The sequence below is a fragment of the Mus pahari genome, chromosome 2 (genome assembly GCF_900095145.1).
Source record: "Mus pahari chromosome 2, PAHARI_EIJ_v1.1, whole genome shotgun sequence".
NCBI classification, from domain to species: Eukaryota; Metazoa; Chordata; class Mammalia; order Rodentia; family Muridae; genus Mus; species Mus pahari.
Window position 1 is genome coordinate 109467218 of NC_034591.1, and position 17358 is coordinate 109484575.

General features: G+C 42.5%; 1 protein-coding gene across 2 annotated transcripts in view; it reads right to left on the minus strand.

Moving 5' to 3' along the window:
* Positions 1 to 17358, minus strand: part of Prickle2 (prickle planar cell polarity protein 2) — a 327581-nt gene that overhangs the window by 205124 nt on the left and 105099 nt on the right. The gene's annotated exons all lie outside the window — the stretch shown is intronic.

The window sequence follows — 17358 nt, forward strand, 5'->3', positions numbered from 1 at the left end:
ATATATATATATATATATATATATATATATATATATATATCTTCATGCTGAACTTTCACAAAACACTGACCTCTTGAGATGCTTAATGATCAAGAGATGGCTTGTGTAGAAAGAAAAGAAAGATAAACAAACAGAAACAGAACCTCTAGCTGCTCACACCCTATCAGCTTTATAAGCTTTATATAAACATGTGGGTAAGACCACAGCTCTGGTGTCAGGGTCACGTTTCACCACCTGCAACCTGGTGACCTGCTTCCCAAGTCTGTGTCTTCTGATTTATTACTTGGGGATAATTATACTATGCTTGAGTTAAAGAATAAATAGGTGGTGTACAACAAAAGGCTTTTAGCCAGTGGCCACAAAACAATAATCATTAGATAAATGTTGCCTATTACTATATGAGCTTTTTTTTTTAAGACACAAAACCACGAAGAACTATTGGCAACCTTTACCTGTATAATGCTAGACCCGTTTATTACTGTTTATAACATTTTACAGGAATCTGCAGATCTTATTAGGAGGCTGAAGATCATTTGGGAATCATATTAAAGCTCAGGCCAATGGGTAGATTCCTGGTCCAATCAAATTTTGCTGGTAGATATACAACATTAAAATCATTTCTAACCCCTGTATAGGATTCAAAAAGGAATCAGTCTGAAAGTCCAGATTGGTCAGAGGCCAAGACTCCTTCCAGTCTATCTGAGTACTCAAGGCTCCATGGATGTGCTTCCCTACCGGAATCATTCTGAGACAATCCGACAGCCTCCTTATCCCTCCTCAAGCAGAGGGCTTCTGATCCAGAATTAGCAGTCTAATGATGAACATGAGCAATTTTATGCTTTTAGGAGGAGGAGAGGTATATTGTCTGGCATCTAAACTCATTCTTATATAAAAAGAACATGGATGTAGAAGATGGAGCTGGGCTTGTACCAGAGAAGCAGCAAGACACCATGCCTGTCACCAGCCCTCCAGGTAAAAGCAGCATGGGTGTGAAGGACATGGATTTGTCTGACATCTTGAGTACAGCTCTAATGATACCTAAGCAGGAAGGGACAATGACATCAGCCTTTCAAATGGGCATAGCATGAGTTTCCAGGCTAACACTACAGGGTGGTATTTTAGGTAGGTACATGAGTTAAGCCCTTATCAAGGCCTCACATGGACCAGTCCTGGGACTTCTGTAAGAGTCGTGACAGCTGTTGAATTAGAATCTCCCTGTTGTACCTTCTCAAGTTCATGATTGCCCTACTTCTGACAATTTAGAACCTAGATTGAGGATAAAAATTTGAAAAAAGTGACTGGAGACATGACTAGTTCAGGGCACATCCTACACTTGGAAAGGACTCCCAGTTCCCAATACCTATGCCATATAGCTTACAACTATTTGTAACTTCAGCTTCAGGGGCTCTGTATGTAGCCCCCTTCTGTGGGCACCCTCACATGTGCGAGTGTTCATACACACCCCTACACATGTTTTCAAACTTAAAAGCCATTCCCACTAGGTGAATGCTGATCGGAGCATCACTGGACTCTGTCTCATTTTATGTTAGGTGCTTTTGCACTGTTGTGATAAAATGCCCAGCAGAAGCAAACGGTTTCTTTTGGATCACTGTTTTAGAGCTTTACAGCTCATGAGTATGCTTGAGTTATGGGGAATGCATGGCAGAGCAACTCAGTTTATGGTAGAAGGAGGAAATGCAGATGGCGGCTGCTCGACAGGAAGTGGAGAATAAGGCTCAGTGGCAGAAGCCAAGCTTGTGCCTACAAAGCTCTGCTGCTGCTGACACACTTCCCCAGCTAAGCCCTGTCTGCTAAAGGTTCCTCAAAAATAGCATCACTAGTCAGAGAAAAAACATTCAAATGATGATTCAAACCATGATATAGGCATCCTACCTCAATTAATTCTTACAACCATGTTGTTAAAAATGTATTCTTGCCTCTGTATCTAAGATGAAGAAACTGTTAAGTAAAAGAACAGAATTGATTTCAGGACTTTTTATTTATCAAGATAATGCATTTCCCTAACTAGTAGGCTGTTCTACGCCAATCTTCAGCTCAAGAGACTCCATCAAGCATCTGCTCTATGATAGGTCAAACACTCTTAGACCCATTGAGAAGAAGTACAGACTGAATAAGCAGAATCCATGCCTTGCCAGGATTCATATTCTGGTGTTAGACTCGAATGGTGCTTTTTTCTGACTGATTTTCTTTAGTGATTAGTAATCAGATATGTGTGTGTGTGTGTGTGTGTGTGTGTGAGAGAGAGAGAGAGAGAGAGAGAGAGAGAGAGAGAGAGAGAGAGAAAGAAAGACAGAGAAAGATAGAAAGACAGAGACAAAGTTAGAGAGATTCTGTGTATGTGGGTGCTTAGGAATGAATCTCTTTTGAATTACTCCCTATTTTAATCTACTAGAAAGGGGGCTGTTGCAATTGCTCAGTGGGCAAACACGTTTGGCACTTGCCATGCAAATCTAATGACCATGGCCTGATTTTCAGTTATATGTGTCTAATAGCAGAAGAAGTCTCAAACAGCACGGGCCTATCAACTAGGGCAAATATGCAGTTACTTCTACATGCTGCTTTCCCAACATGTAGCCTGCATGCTCGGAATTCTCTCTGCAATGCTGCAGACAGGCATTCCTGAATGGTCAGATTGACCCTGAGAGATCAACTCTATTTGCCTTCTGTATTGGGTTGCCATTTTTTCTATAACAAATGGCCACATATTTAGTCCCCATAACATCACTCATTCATTATCTCATAGCTCAACAAGCCAGAATCCACAGGTCCTATTTAGGATCTGCTCAGGGTCTCATAAGATTAAGAGCTAGCTCTGGCAGGCTGGCTGCTTACCAGGAGGCCTCGAGGGCCAATATGCCTCTAATCTTCAGTGTACTGTCGGTAAAATTTACTTCTTTGGGGCTTTAGAGCCAAGTTTGCATTCACTCAAAAATCAGGAGTCAAGTCTCAGCTCCATTTGGCCTTTGGAGGTGATATGCAGCTCGTAATAGTGGGTCAGCTTCTTCTGTATAACCATGTTGTTAACTTTGTCATAGGACTGGCTCAGTCCAATCTAGACACGCTCCTTCTACTTTCTACCACATATTTAACAAATCATGGAACTAACATCAGAGCCCAAAGTCATAGAAACAAGTTTACAACTCTTATCATACCATGCTTTGCCTAAACCTGCTGCAAAATATTGATGGTACCCATATTATTTGGATGGGCCAGTCTCACTGAGAGGATTTTTCTAAATTTGCTTAAAAGGAGGGCTACTCTTAAGGTAACAGAAATGACCAAAACAAAAATAAAGGATACATGGAGGAAAACCATTGTAGGTAGAGGGTTCCGAAAGAACTGAGTCCTGGGGAGAGAGTCTCTGCTAACAGTACAGAGGTCAGACAGATTCAACTAGGTAATGAGCAAGAGAACATGAAGTCTCTGTAGGTATAATTGGAGCTCTGAATCTTCCAGGCCCCGCACCGCAGGCTAGAGCTGGGACTCTGGCTTTAACAGCCAGAAGGAGGAGAGCGCTAGCAGGACGGGGCTCTGTGTCCACTTGAGAGCATCGTCCGGCTCCCATGGTAAACACAGACGGCAGACAGGAAGCTAAGGGTGGTAACAGAGACACATGGGCGGAGTGGTTACAGTAACCCAGGCAGAAAACCACAATGGCTCAGGCAAGGACAAGTGACAGAAAAGCTGCCTACAGATGGTTCTCAGAGGCCGAATGTACTTTGAAAGGGGAATTGAGGTTGAAACCTGATTTCTAGAGTTAGTCAGGCATTAGAGTCAACAAGCTGATGTCTTCAATAACACCATGGAACATAGCCATGCTTTATCTGTTAAGTAGTAAAATGAAAAGCGGTCTTCACGTATACTTGCAATGACACTTACCTGTGATCATTAAGGAGGAAGGATGTTCTGGAATCCTGTAGCACTAAAAACCAGCATTTCCTTCCTAGCTCTTCTGTTGTATACTCTAGCTGCTTAATCCCAGACCTCCCCATCCTCTCCCCCAGCTCCTTCTAGAATCTCTTCTCTCCCCTTTCCCTACCCCTAGTTCCAGCTAGATGTTTAAAACACAGCTCAAATTGGTGTCTCAATGATAAGAGACTTGGAGACAGAACAGAGTCACATGCTAGATTTTAGTCAAGGGTTAAATAAATAAGGGTGCAATAATTTCAACTAAATCCCAATATAGAAACATTTTGTCTAATATATATAAAAATAAAAATGAAAAAGTTGGTTTTCTTAGTAGGGTACCCATTCAGTTGTTAGGGTCAATATGTTCTTGAGAGACAACTCAATAAATAACTGTTCAATGAAATTTGGGGAAGAAGAGCGTCTGCACTGGGGGCTGAAACCAGAACCTTGTGCATACTTAAAAATGCTTGATATCTCTGAATCCAATTCCTAGGCCATTAAATGAATACTAAAACATACTCAAGCCCCTGCTGTGGGGCTTTCCCCTGGGCTCTTCATCACAGCTTGCCTTGTTCCAACAGAAGCACTGTGTTCAGATAGCAGAAGGCATTGAGATCAGACACCTGCCATTTAAGCAGCACTAATGTCACCATTACCATTATCCATTACTCCTCAGTCCGTGCAGGGTAGCCCCTTGGAAGGTATGTCTGAACCAATTTTCTCAGGTACATTTCTTCAGGCAGCAATTGAGCACACAGACAATGAAAAACACTGAACATGAAAAGAATGGGCACAGGGTCCAGCAACAAAGTCATTAACGAATGGTTACCTGGTCTCATTCATATTTCTATTAACAAATGTGGCTTCTGGGTATAGGAACCAGAACTTGCCTACTGAGCTGTGTTCAGACACACAGAGCTGTTCATGCCTCACCCATCTATACCTTCTTTCTCTTCTAACTCGCCTTTTCTTATTTCTTCCCAGCGCCCCAATCTTCCTCCTTCTCCCTCATCATTTTCCTATAGAGATCCAATAGAGAACTCGAGGCAGTTTTGCAGGAAGCCATTTCACAGCACTGCTGCCTAAAGTCTGACTTTCCTCCTTCTGGCTAAATACGCTTCTTCCTCCCCCCATACCACCTAATGAGCAGACTCTCTGCTTGCCACAACCCCAAACTCCGACCAGCAGCTCTGAACACGAGCCGTGCATGCAGGCAGGGCGCACGGTGATAGGCCAGTGACTCATCAGGTGGGCAGCACAGGATTGTTCAAGTGTGCAGGCTCAGGTTCTTGGTAAGTAGGGATCACGGGGCTTGGCAATGAGCCAGGGTTCCCCTCTTGGCTCCTGCACTGCTCCTGCTCCCCACATCTGCTGACCCCTCTGAGTGACTCACAGCTGTTCAGATGTCTGCCTTCTACAAAGCCAATGAAGATATGTGTCATCAGCAAATTCCACCAGCTTGCCAGGGAGAGCATTGACATTTACATGCCCACAGCTCCAGGCAGCAGTGACCAAGCTGATGAATTCCTAATGAGAAAGATATTGGCCTTTGGAGATAAATATTTGATGACTGAAAATTTCCAGAATATATCTAATATTCAGCCATTTTTGTCTTTGTTTGCTCTTTCTTTTTAAATTAATTTTTTATACAATATACCTTGATCATCTTTCCCCTGTCCAGCTCCTCCAAGATCCACCCTACCTCCCTACCCATGCAAATTTATGAGCCCTTTTCCTTAAAACATAAGAAACAAAAAACAAAACAAGAAGCAAACAGACAAAAATCTTAAATACACAAAATGAAAATCAACACAAACAGGCAAAAGACCAACAAGACAAAACCAAAGCAAAATGAAACAATACCCTTGCATTCTTTTTGTGTTGTCCTGCTACTCCTGAGCATGGGGCCAGCCTTCAAGTGTGGTTGATATACACAGTGAGACTTCATTGGAGGAAACAGATTTTCTGTTTGCCAGTGGGTGTGTCAGTCAGTCACAGATAGCCGCTTGTAAGGTTTGGGAGCCAGTGTCCACTTCCCAACCTCACTGCTGGGACCCCATCTGGTTTGAATCTGTGTAGGCCCTGTGCACATTGCCACCGTCTCTGTGATTTAATATATGCATCATTTCTGTTGTACCTGGAAGACACTGTTTCTGTGAAGTCATTCATCACCTCCAAGTCTTTCTGTCTCCTCCTCCACACAGATATTTGAGCCCTGAGGGGAAGGCTTTGATGAAGACATCCCATTTAGGACTGAATGTTTCAGAGTCTCTCATTCTCTACACACTGTCCAGTGTTTGTTTCTGTGTTATTCCCAATATACGATAAGAAGAAGTTTCTCTGATGTGGACTGAGAAAGGCACTGACCTATGGGCACAGTGGTGTGTCATTAGGGGTCATTTTATTGCTATGTTCCTCTAGCAGAATAATAGCAATAAGGATTTCCTCCAGGCCCATGACCTATCTAATCTCAGAAGAACAAACAAAAACAATCTTCAACTTCTTATGGAAAACACACACATACACACACATACACACACACATACACACACATACACACACACATACACACACATACACACACACATACACACACACACACACACATACACACACACACACACACATACACACACACAGAGAGAGAGGATAGCTAAAACAATTATGAATAATAAACAAACTCCTGGAGGTATTGCTAACCTAGATTTCAAGTTGTATTACAGAGCTATAGTAATAAAAACAGTATGGTACTGACATAAAAACAGACATTTGATTCAGATATAGTTCTATATACCAATGGATACTTAGTTTTTGACCAAGAAGCCAAAATTATACACTGGAGAAAAAAAACAGCATCTTCAACAAAGAATGCTGATCAAACTAGATAGATGCATGTAGAAGAATGAAAATAGATCCATATCTACCACCCTGCACAAAACCCAACTCCCAATGGGACAAGGACTTCAACATAAGACCAACAGTGAGTCAGAGATAGGCTTGAACTTGTTGGCCAGGAAAGGACTTTGTAAACAGGACACCAATAGCACAGGCACTAAGACCAATAATTAATAAATGAAACCTCATAAAACTGAACATCTTTAAATCGCAAAGGGCAGCATCATTTGTGTAAAGCAGCAAGATAGAGAATAGGAAAAGATCCTTTCCAATTATGCATCTGATAGTGGGTAATGCCTGTGGCAGGAAGTAGAAGCAGGGGTGCTGTGGGAAGGAAAGGAACCAAGAGAAGGTAGGCAAGGAGGATGGGCCCAACACAGGGGATCAAGAAAAACAAGATAGTTATGGAAATACCATAATGAAACCAATTACTTTGTATGAAAATTAATTAATAAATCAACATACAAGATCTCTCAAATTACCAATAAAACTAATGATCCCATAGGGTAATGCACTAATATAAGTGTTCCACATAAACTGAAAATCATAGTGCACAACACGAGTACATACACAAAATTTATTTCCTATTGTTAATTACAAAAGAGAAAACCAGGAACCCATGATAGCAGCACAAGTGAGCACCGATGGTGCAAGAGACACGTGGATTCCCTGAGTGCAGCTGCACACTCCTGTCTCATGCATCACTCAGGCACATGCTTCATGAATGGAATGGTCAGAGATGCTTACCGTCTCTTATGGATCAATTTTATTTGTGAAAGCGGGCTGCTAAGGTCTTAATGTAAGGTGAAAGGGTCTGCCATACTACCTATGACCTTAGAAAGTCATGGCTCTATCACAAGGACTTAGTTGTCCAAATTTGTCACCAGTTTGGACAGCGCTTAGAAACATTACAAAATGTTTAGAGTTAGATTTTCTCCGGGTCTTACACATCAAATATGCAGCTTTTGCCTTCATTGACAAAAACAAACACAACCGAGTTCCTCACCCCCAGCTGTGTACATATACATGAGCAAGGTAGGAGCAGACAGTAAAGCAAACATGAGAGAATCTCATGGAAGGCTGCACTAGCAACTTTATTGTTGCTTATTGGGGCTGGTTTACAGGTTCAAAGGTTCAGTCCTTTATGATCAAGGCAGGAGTGTGGTAGCATCCAGACAGGCATGGCACAAGAGGAGCTGAGAGATCTATGTCTTCATCTGAAGGCCACTAGAAGACTGTCTTCCAGGCACCTAGGAGACAGGTCTCAAAGCCCATCCCCCAAAGGGACACACCACAAGACCACATCTCCTAATAGTGCCACTCCCTGGGCCAAGCATATTCAAACCACCACACTTCTCCCTTGGGCTTGAAGGATAGTTTTCTTAACTTAGAAGTTGTTCTAAATCAAAACCTTACAGAACTCCAAGTACAGAAGTCTAGAAGCATTTGTTATCAGAACACGTAAAGTCCATATACAACTCAGTAATAAAAGTAGCCTAATTTAAAAATTGACAAAGGTGTTTCTCCCTTGGAGAAACAATAATAGCCAACGAGTATGTGAAAACCTTTCATATGATTAGCCACCAGGGGAATATCAATCAAAACCACAAGCAATGCCACTTTTCATCAGTTGGAATAGCTCTAATCAAAAAACAGAAAATAACAAGAGCTGATGAAAATATGGGAAAATCAGACACTTTCCATGGTGTTCAGGGACTGTGAAATGGTACAGCTGCCCTAGAAAACAGCTGGACAGTCATGCAAAGTCACCCAAGGGTTGTCATAGCACCCACTGATTCCACCCCTAACAAGTACTGTGGGAAGTGAAAACCCACAGCCACAGGAAACCTTGTAGGCCCATGTTCATGGCAGAGTTTATGCCAATGGCAAAAGGTGTCCCACCTATACTACATGCATACAGGGGGGAATGATTTAATTTCAGCCACACAAAAAATGATGTGTTAATCTGTGAAGTCATACCGGGGAAACTGGACATGCCGAGGGAATGATGCCAATCACAAAAGCTACAAGTTGCTCATGAACAACCTATGGAGACAGAAGTGAAGCAGCAGCCATGGGGCTTTAAGGGAAGAGGGAAGTGGGCAGCAGTGGCTGACAGGTGTGGAGTATCTCTGTAAGATGAGGAGAATGTTCTCAAATTAAGCTTTGGGGTTTCACAACCTTGTACATATGTTTAAAACATAGGACTTATACTGCATGGGTGGATTTTATGCTATGTGAATTAAAACTTAATAAACACACACACACACAAACATACACACATGTGCACTTTTGCAAGTATTTGCATACAATGTTTGCTCTAATTGTTGCTTTTTCCAGCATAGAATTTCTTCCTATCTGCTATAAAATAGAGATAAGTTGCAATTGCAATTTTTTAATTCTCTGCTGTTGATCTCTGGCTTAGTTCATGGACACATCCACAGACAAACACCACCACTGACACTCATTGCACAGGCACACACACACACACACATACAGAGAGAGAGAGAGAGAGAATATCTGCCTACCCCCAGCATCAGTCAGCGTCAAGACACTTTGAGTTCCTTCCTCCCACACAGGGAACATAAGTGTAAGATTCTGACTAATCAGCCAGTACCACGTTGTCTCTGGGCAATGATCACACTCACAGGAGCAGGCTGGAAGCTGCTCTCCGAGGAAGCTGGTTTCAGGAGCATCTGTTTCCTTAGATGAATTGGGAATTATAAAATGAAGAGAGCATCCATATATTCAAAGGGACATACAATGCTTTGTGCACTGCAGAGGAGAATGAAATGAGGAAGTAAGGAGGCAGCAGGCAGGGAGGAGCAGAGGCAGGGAGGGGCAGAGGCGTGTGCATGTTAGGTACTTCAGCTTGTCCAGCATCCTGGTATACCCTGAAAGCATCACAACTTTCTGATCCCCCACCACAAATACTTATTCTCTGGGCTTCTGTCCAGTTGATTTGGGTAGGGCTGATCTCTGCTCTAACAGAGCCGGCTTTGAGCAAAATGCATTGCCTTCCTCAGTGGGTAAGCCTTGTCTTGGTATCTGAATAGTTTGCTAGGAGACAGGCCTCCCCACAAAGAAGGGACAGTTTGACTGATGAGCCACCTGGCTAACTGTAGATTTAGACTTGCCAGCTTCCACAGCTGCATCAGTTGCTTTCTTAAAACACATCTCTTGCCACAAACAGCTGTGGATCTACCCTCTTGGTAGTTTTCTGGGATCCCTAATACACAATGGGATGGTGATCCCAAAGTAACCACTGGCCTTTAGAGCTTCAGGTGGAAAAATACACATGTTTGCATTCCTTCACTCAACCCTTCCTACTGCATGCCAGATTCTATGTGAATCCTATTTCCATTGGCTTAATCCACATCCAATTCACTCTTTCCAATAAGTGACTTGCCCAAAGTCAAAAGATGCTAGTAAGTGGGATGTGTCCCTATCCTTCCCCCAAAACTACAAATGGCCCACCTTCTGGAAGACAATGGCTGGGGATGGTCTACCTTTCTAAGTGTGAAGGCAGTAGATTTAGAGTTAGTCACCTGAAGACTCTGTCTTAGTCAAGGTTTCTTTTCCTATAGAACACATCATGACCAAGAAGCAAGTTGGGGCGGAAAGGGTTTATTCAGCTTACACTTCCACTTTCATATTGCTGTTCATCACCAAAGGAAGTCAGGATGGGAACTGAAGCTGGTCAGAAAGCTCCTGCTGTTGCAGAGGCCATGGAGAGATGTTATTTACTGGCTTGCTCAGCTTGCTTTCTTATGGAACCCAGAACTACTGGTCCAGGGATGGCACCACCCACAATGAACTGGGCCCTCCCATTCTTGATCACAAATTGAGAAAATGCCTTATACCTGGATCTAATGGAGGCATTTCCTCTCTGTGGTAACTCCAGCTTGTATCAAGTTGACACACAAAACCAGCCAGTACAGACTCACAAGTTGCCACCTTCCCTTTCACAGTACTGCCTCCAGTTAGGATCTGTCTATAGTTTAGATACCTACTGAGAGGTGGTGCCTGCCATTGCATCATGGGTTCACATTCATTTCATCACCTGCAGAACCAAGTCTCAGCTCAGTGCTCCAAAGCTGGCCTAGCTGATGGTTCACACCCCTCTAAATGACTTCTCAACTGATCTTCAACCAGGCCTCTGCTGGGCAGTCCAGACCTAAGCTATTGGCCACAACAATCCCCTTGGAGAGCTAAACAGACCCCTCAGGGGATTGCCTGGGCAGAAAAGCAGCCACCAGTTTCCTTCCTTTTTAGGACAGTAGGAGCTGACCTCATGTCTATCATTCAAATTTCACATGTGTCATGTTGGGACTCATGATAGGGCATGATGTTCTACTGTGATAACTCTAATCTGAAAACCTTTGCAAAGTTCTCTTCTCTGATTAAAGACCCATGTTCCAGGAGGAATTCAGTCTATCAGAATCCCTTCAGCATTAAGGACTGAATCCTAGCCAAGAAAAAGAGACTAAAGGGTAGCACCTTGTCCAGACAGTGTCCCATGCTCGCCACATGCTCTTCTAAGGGTTGAGATTGGGAGGTTTTGTGTAAATTTTAGTGGACACTTGACTGTATATACTTTGGGGTCACTACTTTATATGTGTGTGTGTGTGTGTGTGTGTGTGTGTGTGTGTGTGTATGTGATAAGGATATCATATATCCTCAATACTTATTGATTGTATCCAGAACACTCAAATTCCAATTTGCTGTGGCCAAGCATATAGTTCCACTAAGCTATTGAGCATTTGTCTGCATAGCAAAAGCCCCACAGATTTCCTTCCATTGCCTTTCTATAACTTGTTCCTCCACTGAGAAGCTCTAACCTCCACTTCCTTTTTTACATTCAAGGCAGTATATAAGCATCAATCATCCGTCCTTTCTTTTCCTGTAGTTTGAAACTCTCATGCATATACATGTCCCACATTTGCATGCCTTTTCTTGTGTTCATCTATTTTCAGTTTATTCCAGACTCAACTTGTCAGACCTTAAAAGAACAGTGAGAGTCTGTTGCCTCCCCCAGATCAACAGATCACCTCAAAGATCACAAATTGATCATAGGTTTAACTTGCTTCTTGTTTTATGAAAATATTCCACCTGAACAAGTTTTATAGAGTGACTAAACATGAAAATCACTTTTATTAATTTTAAGTAGAAAATTAATGCATTTAAATGTTATTCAGTTTTACTTGACACCATCTTAAATATTACCACATTGGAATTCTTTTCTTTAAGAGACCTGTTAGGGGCTGGGAAGACAGTTCAGTGGGTTAATGCTTGCTGTGTAAGCAGGGAGGCTTTCGTTTCGATCACCTATGTGGTAGCCAGACTCAGCAGTGCACATTTATAACCCTGGTGCTAGGGGTAAGGATGGGGTTGGAATGGGTATAGATACACCCTGAAGAGTCACTGGCCTGCCATGTCAACCAAAGTGTCAAGCTTCAGGATCAGGGAGACACTGTCTCAAAAAAGTAAGATGAGACATGATGAAGAAATCACCAAATGGTAAGTCCTGTACCTGACATGCACACACTTACATACACACTCGGCACACACACCCCTCCCCCATATCACAGACACACATAAATAAGTAAGTAAATAAATAAATACATTAATAAATAAATAACCTGTTAGCACTAGCTTGGACTTTCCAGTTTGCCAAAGATCTAAAATATATTAATGTGTTTATTGTGTACTTTAAATTTTTTTTTTTGCAGAATTTTGAACTGCTAAAACCATCTTCCTCTCCACCTAAAACATTCTCAATACCACATGAAATCATTCACAAACTACTAAGGTAAATGCTCCACGTGTTGAGAACATAGACAAACAGGAAAACTCTAAAATTTAATACCTGTGTTTGTTTTCTTCTCTGTTGTTACCAGGTATATAGATTAAGACAAATTACCCTTTCTGACTCTCTAGTTTTTTCATCTATAAAGTGAGCATAGTGATATTACTGTCACTCAGATTGTTACTTTTGAATATGAAAAGAGCCCCAGAAGTCAGTGGTTGAAGGCTGGGCCCTGGATGCAATCAATGCTTAGAGCTGGGGCTGAGAAAATGGATTGTGTTGTATGAGCGCCAAACTTTAGAGCGGTGGCTCTCAACCTTCCTGATGCTGGGACCCTTTAATTCTCATGGTGTGGGGACCCCCAGCCACAACATTATTTTGCTGCTACTTCATAACTGTAATTTTGCTACTTTTATGAGTTGTCATGCAAATACTTTTGGAGACAGAGATTTGCCTAAGGGGTCATGACCCGGTTGGGAACCACTGCTTTAAACTAACGGACTGATACACTGATAGATCCATAACTTGATGGCATTTTTGAAAGGTGGGAGGAAGAAGGAGATGGGAACCCATCAGAGGAAGTCCGGAGCTGATGGTGTGTCTTTCACAGTCTCTCTTGAGAGTGGTTGGCTTCTGTCCCACCGCCCTCTTTCTGGTCACCTTGAGCTGAGAAGCTATCTTCAAGCTACCTTGCTCCAAAAGTAATGAAGCCCGACGACTGTGGCCTCTCAAACCATGAGCCCAGTTAGACCTCCAACCCAAAAGGATTTTAGTCACAATGACTATAAAGAGATCCTGGCAACTAAAAGAGGATAAGGTGTGTTCTGGGCCCAGCTTATCACCTGCTTTGTAGCTGGCTTGTCAACATTGTCACTCTTTCATGTGGAAACAGGTATTGATGCTGGTTCTGTGGATTCACATGAGGGATGATAGCCCCGTAGAGGAGGGAGGAGTATAATGTCCATATAGAGACCTAGTGTTGCTTCCATCTCACAGAGGCAGCATTGGTTCTGATAACTGCAACTGCAACAGCAGCACGTAACCTCTGCTTGGCTTGTTACTTTGTACAACGTCTCTCATTTGAGCCTCACATTCTTACAAGGAGGCCCTATGGTTCCTTGGCTATAAAAGAGCAGACGGAGCCACTGTGAGATGGTGCACACTGTGTGGTAAGGAACTGTGACAAAGCTGAAAACCTGACCCAGGATCTGCTGCCATAGAAGACCAAGCCTTCTGTAAACAATCAGGGTAGGAAGTGGATGCCACACGTTAGGGAGCACTAGATTTATTTGAAAGCGCTGGTTGATGAGACCAAGAATTTTCATTCTTTCTACTTGAGAATGTTCTAGTCACCTCTCCTCATTCTGGTCCAGTGTGGAGAGGTTTTGACTGAACGACAAGGATACAGAAGCATGGTCTTTTGTATGATGTGCTATAGACTCACAGGCTGACTACTAACTCACGATCTTTATCCTGCAATGCTTTTGTGCAATTCAAACAAAGAGGAGGCAAGTTAACAAGCTAAATTTATCCACTGGGCATTCAGTTTTTGTTTTTTGCTTTATGGATCCAGGACATTTTTAACACATTTATGTAACTATGTTTATTGAGCATGTTATGACCAGGCTCCATTCTGGTTACTAGGCATACAAAATGAGTTCAAGACATATCAGGACTCTCATCATGGGTGCTACATTTGCAGCGAGAGAATGGGCAGGTGAAAAGACTCTGCGCTCTACTAAGCTCTCAAAAGGAGGCAACAGAGGAGAAGGTTTGAAGGTAGTAGTGTGTCAACTTCCCTGTAAGAAGGAGGGGCAAGTGTCACAGACCTTGCTCTTAGAGGAGAAGTAGGAGAAGTAGCCAGTAAAAGCAGAGTGGGGGAGAGAGGGCTGCAGAGATGGGCCGGTTGGTAAAATACTTCCTATATGTCTTAGTTAGGGTTTTACTACTATGAACAGACACCATGACCAACACAATTCTTATAAGGACATTTAATTGTGACTGGCTTATAGGTTCAGAGGTTCAGTCCATTATCATCAAGGTAATGGATGTATGGCAGCATCCAGGCAGGCATGGTACAGAGAGCTACATCTTTATCTGGAGGCTGCTAGCAGAATATTGGTCTCCGGGCAGCTAGGATGAGGATCTTAAAGCCCAAAGCCACAGTGACACACCTACTCCAAAAAGGCCACACTTACCCCAACAGGGCCACACCTTCTAACAGCGCCACTCTCTGGGCCAAGCATATATATAAACCATCATACTATACAAGCATGAGGATCCATAGTCATATCCCAGCACCCACATAGAAGTTGGGTAATCTAACACCATCCAGAGAGTAAGGTGGGAGAAAGATGGGCAGATACATGGAGCTCCCTGGCCAGCTAGTCCAGCTGAATTGGTGATGAGTTTTGTGTTCAGTGAGAGATTCTGTCTCAGAATGATTGGGGTGACCCCTAACATTGACCTTTAGTTTCCACACACATGCATGTGTATGTATACACATTTGAACACATAAGAAGACATGCTAACAGGATGGGGAGTTAAGCTGAGTGCTATATATAACACCCCTCAGGCCATGCAGGTTAGGAGGACAGCACTGGATTCCCTGCCCACCGACTCCACGACATCACCCTACCTCCCGTGGGTTAGTTACCCCATCCCCAAGTGTGGAAGGCCAAACCACCAGTATTCTTCAGTCTGCCTCTGTGGGTGGAAATCTAGCTTTAATTGTCTAATTGCTACTCTGGCAACGGCTGCCACAGATTCATTTTAGAACTCGGCACAGGTGTGCTCTGTGGCTGATGTTCTATTTTCAAGGACGAAAGGAAGGAATTAGAGAGCCCGATGTCTTCTGCTTCAAGAGTTAAGATGAAGTTATTTTCTCCCCCCAATCAACTCATGTTATCGCATTTCAATTTTCCAGAGCGTCTTATCATAAATTAAACTGGGTTGCCAAGTCCCACAGCAACCAAAATGAAAAGGTAGTTGGGAGGAGGAAAAGGAAAAGGGTTGGAGTTTATTAAAGAAAACTGTTCTCATGTCCTTGAAATAGTCATTACATAAAAAAAAAAATCTGGATAATGATAATAAAGAAAATATGAGGATAAAGATAAATGCTTTTTGTTTTTTGTTTGTTTGTTTGTTTGTTTTCAAGAAAGGGTTTCTCTGTGTAGACTTGGCTGTCCTAGAAACTTGTTCTGTAAAGCAGGCTGGCTTCGAACTCATAGAAAAATGTTTTTTGACAATGACAAACAAACAAACAAACAAAAAAACTGAAGCTGGATGTGGTCCTAGCATTTGGAAGACTGAGGCAAGAGGATTGCCACAAGTTCAATACTACCCTAAACTACAGAGTGAAACTCCTTTTGCCAAATATAACTGATGGGAGGAGGAGGAGGAGGAGGAGGAGGAGGAAGAGGAGGAGAGAAAGGAGAAAGATGATGGTGGTGGCCATGACTGCACTTATATATATCCACTTACTGAAGCCACAGTATTTTAGTCTAAGGCAGGCAAGCAGCCTTAGGCCCGCTTTATGTTTTAAAAAACAGAAGAGCAAACTCTGTGCATTTCCTAAAATAGTTACTGATTTGAGCAGCTAATTAATTCAATTTCAATAAAAGACTTTTTTTTTCTTTTTAAATACTTAAGAAGATGGCTATGCTGACTTTACATGTATTTTAATTATGTTCAAGTCAACGCTAAAGAGTTGAGCTGTAGCCAGTGGTAGGTGCGTCTATAAACTTGGCATGCCATGCAGCGAAAAGGCAAGGCAGAGAGTGCTCGCTCACAGAGAGTGCTAATGAGGCAACTCCATTGCACTTCCTACCGCGTGGTCTATTTCAGACCTCAGCAAAGCCAAACCTGCTGCTTGGGATCGTCACACCATGGGCCTGAGCGTCTAGAAGGCAGCCATCAAAGCACCAAGGTGTGCCTCTGGACTTGTGTTCTGTTTCCTGGGTAAGAAGGGCAGCACTCTAAGAATTCTGGGGTTAAGTATTAGCTGCAGTGGTCAAGCCAGACATTCTCCAAACGGAGAATGGAGGTGAAGATGGGAGACAGCTTGTCTGCCCTCCCCGAGATGCTCAGCAGATGAACAAGACCACGCAGGAAACTGAAGGTCATGATCAAACAGGGCAGTCATTAGATGTTAGAACCCTCTCTCGGCCGGATGTGTGAGATACTTGTGCAAAATAAAGAAATAAAAGGGCAACTCCAGCTTGCATCTCCTCTTGATCTCTTCCTTCAAGGCTTTTTCCTTTGTGAGTTGCTAATTTGCAAAAAACTTTGCTCTTCTATGAAAAAGTTTGTATAAAATATCCTTTAGCCAACTCCTAGCATGTATTAAAACGTAATGTGCTCGTTCAAGAAATAGAAAAATACGACCAAAACGGCGTTCTTTTCATTAAGACTCTGGCAGTGTTGTCCACAAGAAACTCTTAACAGCATGCTCAAGTTTGAACAATTGATAAGCAGGAGAGGGAAGGTGGGGCTCATTCACTTCCCCAGGGCCATGGAGCTATAAGGCTCAGGAGAGTTTTAGAAATGATTATTTCTAAATACCATCCTGTTTGTATTGAAAAAATATAGTGCTTTTTATTTTTTTTATTTTTTTTTAATTAATTTTTTTATTATTATTATTATTTTCTTTATTTACATTTCAAATGCTATCCCGAAAGTTTCCTATACCCTCCCCCCACCTCTGCTCCCCTACCCACCCACTC